The sequence below is a fragment of the Notothenia rossii genome (assembly GCF_949606895.1).
Source record: "Notothenia rossii genome assembly, chromosome: 2".
Taxonomy (NCBI): domain Eukaryota; kingdom Metazoa; phylum Chordata; class Actinopteri; order Perciformes; family Nototheniidae; genus Notothenia; species Notothenia rossii.
Genome location: NC_136904.1, coordinates 78,610,248 through 78,622,141, shown reverse-complemented (window position 1 = coordinate 78,622,141; position 11,894 = coordinate 78,610,248). Strand labels below are relative to the sequence as shown.

Below are 11,894 nucleotides of genomic sequence, written 5' to 3'. Positions count from 1 at the left end.
CGGGAGTTTCCCCGGTGGGCCGGTGCTGTGTGTGGGCCGGAGGGCCAAAAAAAAAAACAATTTTAAAAAAAAAAGAAGAAAAAAAAGAATTTTTTAAAATTGTATTTTGCCTAAATCCTACAGGCCTACATTTGTAAGTATTCCGGCCTCTCCCTTATTCTTTTTTTTTGCTTACCAAAATCCTACCTGCCCACATTTGTAAGTGTTCCGGCCCAGCCCAGCCCAGCCCAGTGCTGTTCAAATAAATGTTGAAAGAAAAAGTAAATCTGTTTACGGTTCTGTTTTATATGGGTGTTGAAGAAGAATTGGGAGGGATGAAACCCTCTTTAATGGTCACACATGCAGAGCACACAGCACACACAGTGAAATGTGTTCTCTGCTTTTAACCCATCCTAGTACCAGGAGTCTAGTACTAGGAGCAGTGGGCAGCTATTGTACAGCGCCCGGGGAGCAATGGGAGCAGAGTTGGGTTACTGTAATAATATTACTTTTGTCGGTAATGGAGTAGTGTAACGCGCTACTTTTATAATTCAGTAATCACACTACAGTTACTAACATTGCCCCGACACGCGTTACTTCGTTACTTACTAAAATCAGTAATAATCACACTGACAGACAAGAGGGGTTTCCGCCGCAGGTTTATATATGTACGTAATCTGCGCGACTTTCGCGTCCACATCTCCACGTGCAGTGCTGCATAAACATGGCTGAGTCAGCGATAACTTTCGAGGGGTGGAGGTATGCCCATTATTTTGAGTTCGTCCGAAGAATAGACAGGAATGTGACGGTGAGGTGCAAACTGTGTCCAGGCCAGAAGCTGTTATCCACTGCTGTAAACACCACGTCAAACCTCAACAAACACCTGCACCTGCACATGCTAAGGTTAAGCTAACGCACACGCTATTTGTTGTTTGTTTATATCACGTGTCTGTTCTTCTTCTCTGTCTTCCGGTTTTTGCCTGTCTTGAATGACAAACACACACTCCCGCCGCCTACTGGTAAGGAGAGTTATTGCGACTCACGCATGCGCAGTTCGTACGTGCTCGACGAGTAAAGTAACGAGTAAAGTAACGAGTTACTTTATGTAGATAGTAACGAAGTAGTGTAATATATTACTTTTTTTTAAAGTATTATGTAATATGGAATATATTACATTTTTTTAGTAACGACCCCATCTCTGAATGGGAGTGAGGGGGGAAGGGGGATGTCCGGTGCCTTGCTCAAGGGCATCACGGCAGGGCAGGAGGTGAACTGGGACCTCTCCAAGTAGAAGTCCACACTCCAAATGTAGGTCTGGTTGGGGACTTGAACCGGCGACCCAACGGCTCACAGTCCAAGCCCCTACTGACTGCCATAGATTTAGTCCATAATTTTGCTCTCAAAGTGCACCAGATTGATGCATTTAACTTCAACATTTAAAAAAATATCTTCCCGGTGGAGCTTGCCCCCGGACCCCCCTAGAGGAGGTGAGGTCCACCACCTGCCCACAACCCCTGTTAAATTGTCTCACCCACATTGAGGATGCTTCCGACGCCCATGTTTTATTCCATGTGTCAAGTCAGGCAAATTGGGTCCAAATGTTTTTGCATCAATGATCTGTTAACATTCAAATCAATAAATATATGCTGTAACTATTTTTCTCTAGGCAACTCAAGGGCTCAGGTAATGTGATTACAATATGAATAATTGTCCAAAATAACATAAAATGCATAGGGTTTTTTGTTAAGTAACGCCGATACATGCTGCGCATTAAGTGGGCCTGTCGGTCAATTAATCCCCGGCCCACTTTTCCCCCCCAGTCCGACCCTGGTAGCACCACAGTGTGTCTGTCCACTGCAGGGACAGATTGTGTTGTTTTCTGGCCGCAGTTTGTGCACTGACTTTCCACGCAGACCTTGGACGACCCTGAATGGACTAATCTTATTTTCAGAGGGATTATCATTGTTTGTGACGTAAAGGTCATCCCGTGGGGTTCTGTCCTCACAGCATGATTTGTGATTGTATGAGCAGATAGAAAAACTGCGGCTTCACATCGCTAAATCAGATCACTGTTTGGGAAAGAGTTGTGGGACGGAATAATAAATGTAGAGCATCGATAAAAAAAGAGGCTTATATCATACTATCCAATTGAAGCTTGTCATGTTTTTGGATCAAACAGTAAATCCTCACAAAAAACACAGAGTCCCTGTGATTGTGTGTGTACTGTACTAATGTACGTGACTGTGTTTCATATTTGATCCTCACCACTTCCTAGCTCTGCTGCTGTATCGCTCCGTCAATATTGTTAGTTATGAAGATGCTGACATGCTCTTGTAGTCCTTTCTCACACACAGTCAGGTCTGCACATCCTCCTCTGGCCAATCAGCAGCCTGGACTGGAGTGACCCCTCAACTTCCTTCCTGCAAAATGCACAACAGGAAGGGAGGAAGGGGCTCTGCTATTACAGCCTCCCCAACTCCTGATACAAACAAACAATCTCCCTCACACTCAACAGAAAAGGACACACTCCCTCTGTGGTGATAAAGGATTGACAATTACATTCACACACTCTCACACACACAGACACACACAGACACACACACAGACAGATCCCTGACCTAGCAAACAAGCATGTGATCTATCAAAGGGGAGAACATTGAAGCTAGGGTTGTGCTACTTTAGATAGTGCCAGTGTGCAGCTCATCAACCTTCACAGGACACCATGTGAGTGAGCGGCCATCGTTTATCATACCAGGCCGAGACAAACTGCCCTGTGGCGCGCCGGCCCGTTAATGACACCTCGCAGCATCTTCCTGGAGCCCATCAGCCATCATTAGCCGTGCGGCTGCATGGGAGGAGTTGCTCATTACCATGCTAAGTATCCCCCCCATCCACTCCCTGCTACCTTTGCTAGTCTAGACAATTCAGTCAATGGGTATTATACTCCACATTATATTGTATTTTTGAAAAAAAACTAAAACATGCCTTCAATTGGGGGGAAAAAGGTGTCCTGTCCGATGGCTGCAATGCATTCTGGTCTAGAGGTTTTAATTAAACTGGCATTGCTGCATGATTACTTTCTTTGTGTCCGATTGTTGACAGCACATCTAGAGGGTTATGATTTGTTTTTGGATACCTTATATACTAGCATGCTGATGTTTATCAGACATCTTGTACACCATCTTGGTTTTAGTGGGTTGGCATCTTTGGTTGGCATGCTAACATTACAGTAGAACTAAAGATTAAGTACGGTGTTGTCAAATGTGATTTTCCTTTTTTTTTGGCAATAGTAAAACTATGCAAATAGTCCTCAAGCAGTCATACCGATTGGGTTTACCTACTTAGTAGCATCTGCACGACAATGAGCAGAGAAACACCTCCTCTCTGCAGCCATGGCTAATATAGTGAGTGGAGTCTCTCAGTCTAGGAGGCTGAGTCATGGAATCACTGTGCCAAAGCATGAAAACCTCACAGAGCCTCACTGCAGACTGGGATCGCTCAGACTGCTGTTTAATTACTTCAACGGATGCACATACAGTATGAAGATTGCCTCACTCCCTTATCAACCCATTTACTGCTGCTTATCTGGGTCCGAGTCCTGGTAGAGGAACCTGAGGCGTTCCCAAGCCAGACCAGATATGTAATCTCTCCAGCATGTTCCTGGTCTACCCGGAGGTCTGTTCAGCATCCCGGTTATTTCCAGGAGAGGTTAGGAGGTTATATTTTCAACAAACTACTAAAGACGGATTTTGCTAACAAGTATTGTATTGTTCCTCTCTGTCACAGACCTCCACTGTTGTCCAAAATATACATAACATCTTACTTCATCACCAGGTCAACTTCCTTTTGCCAAAAATACTCACCAACATGCCTGATGTGTGTCAATCCAAGGCTGGAAATAGTCTCAAACTAATCCAATCCTTGTGTTTGTGTACAATTCAATTCAAAATGTAAGTTTGTGAAGCACTGAGAGGTCAGTTCATCCTTCCCACAAACACAGGTGTTTCTAATCAGTCTGAGTGAACTCTGTATACATCTGTGCCAATTCTGTCCAATAAGAAGACTGCTAACAGGGTTGGAGGTCCCGCCCTAACAGGTGCGTGAGCAGAGAGGTCTCATAAACAATGTGAAGTGAAAACACCTTTAGTTATAAGGGCCTGGCATAAAGGAGGGGGGGGTGAAGTTAAAACGTTGAGAATAAAGTTGAACTTTCATGGTGAGTGACCCATTCTTATAGGCTTGAAAGTGTTGAGAGGTGGAAACACATATTGCTGTTGGAATCCTTTCATGGGATTTGCTGGCATTAAGAAAAACGTTGAATAAGAATCTTTCTTCACCAAAGCACCTTTGTTCATATAATTTAGGTTCACCCATCAGAGGGTTCCATTTCAAATCCCTGGAAAAAATCACAAGAAAAGCTTTTCATCACATGCATAACGGACTCAAAAGACAAGATTTTTCCAGGACACAAAGACATGAAATGATCTGAAACACCTTTGCAAGACTCTCATGACTATATGAACATAAAGAACGAAACACAGCAGGAGTTTACTGCGAATACCTTTCTAAAAGAAAACAGAGTGGTAGATCTATTTACCTTGGCACACTGTCTGCCTTCATTTATCAGCTGTAGAGAAACCTCAAAGGGAATAACTTCATGTGAATAGAGAGAACTCACCGAGATTAAAAGAAAGGGGTATAAAGAGAGGCACAAAAAGGCAGATCTCCATTGAGGTGGAATCTGCTTTATCAACCTGACTGACTGATGGCAGATGCGGTGATGAAGCTTCGAGGCCTCCAGATGTCTAACGATTGCTAACTTTTCATTTAGTGTTCCAAATGTTTGCTTTCATGTTGGGTTGGGACTTTTTTTTTTTAAGGAGGATTCACCTCCATAACATCAGCCCTCTGAGGCTTAGAGGTAGTTAGCCCTACTGCCTCAATAAACATCAATCATAATTCCTCCTCTAGACACTGCAGTCAGGCAGCAATACACATGCACTATGAGCTTCTCTTGCTGGATATCTTCCCAAATACTCTTCTGGGAGTCTTAAGCACTCACTCCTGGGCTCTGGACCAATGCTAACTGACTGTTGTTTGAAGAAAGGAGGAGTGATTGTGCATTTGTAGGCGCCACCTTAAACAATTCTCTGTCAAGTATTTACCAGTTCTGTCGACTCCATTTCCTATTCTCCACACGTTTATGGTTCTGTCCATGGAGCCGGCTGCAATCCATGTCATAATGGGAGACAGCAACAGCAGTCACGTACCTGCAGGAAGGACAGAGATGTGAACGATGTGTATGACAGACTTACATTTGCAGAGAAGAAGATATCTGCTTTTAAATGTAGCTTACCCTTAAAATGAAATTTAAAAGAAAACAGTCTTGGATCGTAAAGTATCTTAAATCCTTGCAAGCACTACAAAGCGCTCTGCTGATGCCTACCTGCGGTGCCACTTCAATGACTGTCTGGATAGTAGCGCTGGAAAATAAAATCTTGCATCAGTGCACCGAGGGCTTCTGGGAAAAACTAATCGAGCAAAACTCACACATTTTGATCTGAACCCTTTCACTCCTGTTTTGCTGTTTGTCTCATAGCTGCAGAGATTGCTTAGTAGCAGGAGGTCAGGTCGTTTACATTTGGTGCGGTTTCAAAGTGTGGAGCAGGAGTCCCAGGTTCTGCAAACAAAGTACAAACAAACAGAACAGGATGTTTGTCATTTCAGTGTTTACAGCGGATGGGATTTAATGTTTAGAAAGTAGTGAGGCAGCATAGCTAAACAAGAAGTCTACATTTTGTATTTGTGCTTCAATTACTGCATCATAATATTGTAACACTTTTATCCAAAGAAATGTAGAATAATAGAGTAATGTGTGTTGGTAGAACTCAAATGCAACCTTCTCATGAAAGAATAATGAAATACAAAATTGGATTCAAACAAAAACACAGATTAACCTTCAGTGTGTTTGAAGTGAAGCCAGAGAACAGCAGAGAATGCAAACACAACACCACTCCTCCTGTGGCCGGCTGAGAGAACAGCAGGATCAGTGCTCAGCAGTGGCATCTGCTGTTTACACAACAGAACAAAAGAAGATTTTGAACACAGAGAGATCAGTTCAAACTACATTCGTCCCAAATGTGCATATGATTTTAACAAGTATAATAAATCAAATGAAATTAGAAAAGATAAGTATGACAGGCACATAAGTCAATATTTAGGAGGAGGAGTTTATCAGCACTGACTACACACTGTGTGTGTGTGTGTGTGTGTGTGTGTGTGTGTGTGTGTGTGTGTGTGTGTGTGTGTGTGTGTGTGTGTGTGTGTGTGTGTGTGTGTGTGTGTGTGTGTGTGTGTGTGTGTGTGTGTGTGTGTGTGTGTGTGTGTGTGTGTGTGTGATGAGTGTGATGAGTGATGAGTGTGTGTCCTCCCCCAAGATCAGCAGCTCTCGATCATAAGAGACACACACAAGACACAACTGGAGCTGAATGACAGGTGGGAGTGTGTAGTAGCTCCACATCACAGGCTGAGGGAGAACACAAACACACACACACACACACACACACACACGCATATGTATATATTAATATATATAAATACACAAACTATTGTCAGTTTTCCACGTGTTGTGCCACCTGCTGACAGGTAGCACAGCAATGTTGGCGGTAAATGTGAAATATTCTCAGTTTAAGATACAAAAACACTGAGTAGTATGCAGTAATACTTCATCATACAATAATCCTGCAGTATGTTACATCAATTGGTCTTCAGCTGCATTCAAATGATCTGTGTGTAAAATACATGCGTTTCAAAATGTAAGCTCCCTCCTCTCCATCATTGTAAAAAGCTGTTTTCGGGCTCTGCAGGAGCCTAATTTACTATTTGCCTGCATTCTCATTATTTGAAGTGATCACTCTCACATCTCAGTGAGGAAAAAACACATTATTAAAGCCGATGAAATAAAAGAGTCTACACTTTTGAAATTAAACTAAATGTGAGGTGTGATTGAAAGGGTATGCGTAAATTAGAAAACAGGCTGCAAATCTGACAACATGAAAAATATGACTCTGGTTGCTGAAATCCTCTGGATATGGAGCATTAGAATATGGGGCTGCAAACACAGTCAGCCAGGAGGAGGAAAATGTTCCATACAGACTAGTGATCACAGCTGCAGGAAGGGCACCTTGCTCTCCTGAATCATCTGCACTTCAGTCTTTTTGTCCTAAAAGAATGCAATAGGGGTTCAAGCACGCAATCCTCTTTCATAGACTAAAGAGAAATGCACATTTCAGTTAGGCGGAGTCCTTGAAACCTCCCAACAGTAAAAAACATTATGTGAAAAATACATTTAAACAAAAACGAAACGAGGACGGGCATGTGTTTATACAAGCTGCACTGAGATTTAAAAAAATCCCAGTGGACGCAGCGGGTCACCACGTGGGACACATCCAATCCACCCCAGAAACGGACGTTACCACGGCAACTCATTTTAAGCACTAACAACATGGAGTGTGTTCAAACGCTAACGAAAATCCAGTCTGCAGGCAGGTTACACAACGCATGAACATACACGACATGTTCTTGTTCTGCTGCGGCTCTTACGAGATATAAATGTCACAGTGGATATACTGTGTGCACCTGACCTCTTCTCCAACTTCAACACACACACACACACACACACAAACACACACACACACACACACACACACACACACACACACACACACACACACACACACACACACACACACACACACACACACACACTTCTCCGCAGCTGCTGTATTTCAGCAAGATGTCTTAAAGTGATCCATTATTAATGACTCAGTCTGCAGCTGATTTATTCCTCACACTAATACAATTCCTCTATTCTGCAGAGCGATTCCAAGGTTAAAGCAGTCAGCAGGTTCTCTCTCTCTCTCTCTCTCTCTCTCTCTCTCTCTCTCATGGGAGATGGAGGGAGGCAGCTTTTAGTTGAGTAAGCGGACAGAGGGGTCGTCCTACCTGCTCCTTCATTCTGGGAAACAACTCGGATGTTCAGCTGGCTGTCCTGTCCACAGGAGGCCAGTCGAAACTCCACACGGCATCCATCTGCAGAATGAAAAACAGCCACATTTCTCAATGTTTATGCTTGACGGATTTTAATATAAAAGGAAGACAAATACCCTCCAATGGCCTGTTTGTGAAGGGTGTCAACACTAGGCAAGCATCGTCTTGTATAGGATATATATTGTGTTTGGATTAAAGGGATTTAAGGGCTTTTTATTCCCAAAACTGAAAAATAACAAACACTGTCTGACTGTCATTTGGATTTGTGGATAGAAATGCTAAAGGTTGCTTTTAACTGTTTGCTAACTGTGAAAGGATTATTTAATTTTCTGTTCAGAATGAATTTATGTTATGAACAATCAACTAGGGGCAGACTGAAAAATAAAACACTTGAAGGATAAGGGCACGCAAAAACCCAAAAGACTGAAGTACTTTTGTAGTTTTCTCTTTACTTAAGAAATACTGAAAATGTTCACCGTGAATATCTAAGATAGTGTTCTGTTTCAAGATACTGAAACTACTTTCATTTCATTTTCAATCATTAAATTGGACTGTTTCTTATGATAAATCAATTCCATCTAGTTAATGAAAAGTCAGAAAAAAGACAAACAATTATGTTCGCCAGTTTACATGATAATATCTTCAAATGATTTGATTAGTTGTTCCACAACACAAAGATTTTTCAGTTAACAATGATGAACAGGAAAAGGTATGAACACAAAGCTTTATTAGTAAATAACATAATGAACAAAACTAGTTGCATGTTAAGAAACCAATATGGATAGGTGCAGGGGCGCCGTAAAGGGGTGAAAAGTTAGGACGATTCTAAGGGCCCGTGACTGACAGGGGCCCCAAACATTTTTTGAATATTAAGAAAAATGTTTAAGTAACCTTTCATCAATCACCAATAATTAACATTAATATAACGTTATATTGATAATGTACTCACTAAACTAACGATTCATTTAACTTTTTTTCTTCCAAAAGTTAATTATCCAAAGCCTCTGTACACCCCCCTCTATTTACATGTAATGGTTTGGTCCTGCCTCTACACACTGTGCGGCACTGCTCTTTCTAGCAGCAGAGAGTGTGAGCATGTGAGGAGGGATGCTAGTACTTACATGTGTACGGTGTCTCAACGACTCACAAAGTCAGGCTTTCAAAAAAGAAAAAAAGGAGAGAAAGACAAGAGAGAGGTTCTAAATGGCGACAGTATTCACCCAGTTTTTCAAAAGAAAAGGTGGGTGTGGTCCATGAGTGGTGGAAATTAGTCTGTTAGCCAAGCTTAGTCCATTGTAAATAATAATTGTGATGTTTTGCTGACATTAAGTACTGTTAATATCTTCACAGAAAATTCAGAGGTTTTTCATTTCACTGCTCTTTTAGCTGACATTTAACAAATCCAGGTATATTTTTAGCAGCTATTCATATAAATCAGTTGTCCCTCCCCCTGGTGCCAGGACCAACAGATCCATATTTAGGCTCAGCAGCCCTGTCCCCCCCCCCCCCCCATAATGCTTTGCAGTCTTGCCATGCTGTCCATTGAAAGCCAGTTGGCTAGAAAGCTGGACTTCAAGGACTTGATCAGTGACTTTGCCTGTAAGAAGGCTAGGCGCTGGGCTCTTGGTGAGTAAGGCTGAGCAAGGGCTCGTAATAACTGTTAAAGGGCAAGGCTATGGTAACAACATTGGATCACTACACACAAGATGCATGATTAGAAAAAGACTGAGAACAGGTAATAGGCTCTGATTTAGCACCACCATCAGGCCTTTTCATTTCCATTTCCGTTTTGTTGTCCATTTACACTTTAATACCCGCTTATTTTGTAGTTGGCATGTATATGTAATCAAATAATCTGCTGTTTATGTTATTTTTTTTGTTATAGCATTTTATAAATGATAATATTGGTGTTAATGTTCACTTTATTTTAATTTAAAAGGTCATGTATATTTAAGTTATATTTATTTTTGATTTATGAATGTTCCATTCAAAAAAGTTATTAAAAAGGCATGTACACCATAAAAGATGACTATTGAGATCTATTGTCAGGAATGTTCGTGTTATATCAAATAGTGAATTCTACTGCAGCAGAATGTTGCAGTAGAATTTGCAGTCTGCACAGTGTTATATGTTCACCGCTCAGTGTCAGTAAATATTGTGCGGTTAGTATTGGACTACAAGATAGATGCAAGCCTGTACAGGTAGAGTTATTTAAAGCACAAATTAGTCGGTTGGGTCTGGAGGTGTGGTTACAGCATTGTGCTTGGTTGGCGTTGCCTGTGCCTGGTGGGGCCCAATGTAATATCTTTTCATGGGGCCCAAAATCCCTGGCGGCGCCCCTGGATAGGTGAATAATAGGTGGAAAGGTATTTTTGGTGACATGGGTAGACTGACCCTTTTGACACTGAAATATCTCACTGACTTTAAACTGTGGTGCAAATCTGCAGGTGACTCAGAGGTCATGGGCGTCCTTCTTGCATGAGATCGATATCCTGGTCCCACAGTTCGAGGTCTCCATGGGTGCAGCCGGTCACTAACATCTGGCCACAGGGAGAGGAGCAGCAGGCCATAACACTTGCCTTGCACTGGACCTTTAATAGTCACAAAAACAACACCATTTTCAAACTAAGGGATACAAGACAGCAGCCTCGGGGTTCCTGTAAAAGCTGTGATCTTCTGATAAAGACTTGGTTACACATCAGCATACTTGTCTCGCTGGTTGTGGTTATTACTCCCATGCTTCTGCATTGTTTAACCAGCGTATAGTAGTGAGCGAGCTCTAATCTTTCTAGAGCATTGAGTGAAGACTAGGCTGAATGTAGGACTAACCCAAACAAGTCTGAATGAAGTTGATGTTTGAGGGCTAGGCCTAATAAACGTTATTTATAAAGCACCTTTCATGCAAGATGCAGCCTAAAGTGCTTTTCTGAGTAAGACAAGATACAAAATAAAGAGTGAGGAGCATAATTAAAAACAGTCTGTAAACAAACAGAAATAGTTTTTATCACAGAACCATAAAACAAATGAACATGAACACTGATAGCCTACCGCTAAAATTACCTATAGGTCTTTAATTTACTTTTAAAAGTTCCAATGGAGTTTGTTGTTCTAAGATCCAATGGGACTAAGGACTTGCTCTAAAGTTACCTCCAGTAGTAGTGTTCATGAATGTTAATTGAAATAGGCCTTAAGATAGCAGCTTTAAAATGTTACTGTGAGGCTGGAACTAGGAAACAGAACCTTATTTGCTCTTAAATAGTGTCTGTCTGATCTGCAGCTTTAACTCTGTAGGCCTACGTGATTGTCTGGCCCACACTGTACCACCTCCTCACCTGCCTGCGAGCCCCCCACCATGGTGGATCCGTCCATAAATCAGCTGCTAAAGGCCGTAGTAGTGGCCCGAAAGAGCAGAGAAACGAAGCTCCGAGAGGTCTGTGCTATAAACACAGAGTTTCATCTCCCAAGGAGAGCGGGAGAAAGCTCCATGGCTGACTTCGACTGTGTGGTGAAGAAGAGTGCGAAGTATTGACACCATCTTGTGACTGGTTGGCTCTGAGCGGTTCACTCACAAGGTGGCGCAAAATACCTAAATATCCGCTTGTAAAAGAGGAGAGTTGGTGGACTGAGTCAAACTGTTGCTCCTCATGTGGCCACAGTTTCAAGTATTTATTTCCTCTTCCAAGTTACAAGTCTTATTATCTTGCACTACTACTATCAGTCAGGTGAGTAATTAGCTGCATGATGTTCATAGTCCATTCCTATTTTATTGAAAGCATTAGGCCTGCTAAATTCAAAAGGTAGCCTACTCATTTTCCAGAATGTCTCTTTTTTGTGTTTGATTGGATTATAATTGACAGAAAAAACAT

At 41.9% G+C, this 11,894-nt stretch overlaps 1 pseudogene across 1 annotated transcript; it reads right to left on the bottom strand.

The window, feature by feature from the left end:
- Positions 1-4,345: 4,345 nt before the first annotated feature.
- LOC307029690 lies at positions 4,346-11,382 on the bottom strand (annotated as a pseudogene). The gene is made up of 8 exons: positions 11,326-11,382; positions 10,447-10,619; positions 7,984-8,070; positions 7,507-7,517; positions 7,146-7,201; positions 5,145-5,249; positions 4,577-4,632; positions 4,346-4,375 (listed from the first exon to the last, which is right to left on the bottom strand). The product of its transcript is annotated as an uncharacterized misc_RNA (transcript).
- Positions 11,383-11,894: the final 512 nt, after the last annotated feature.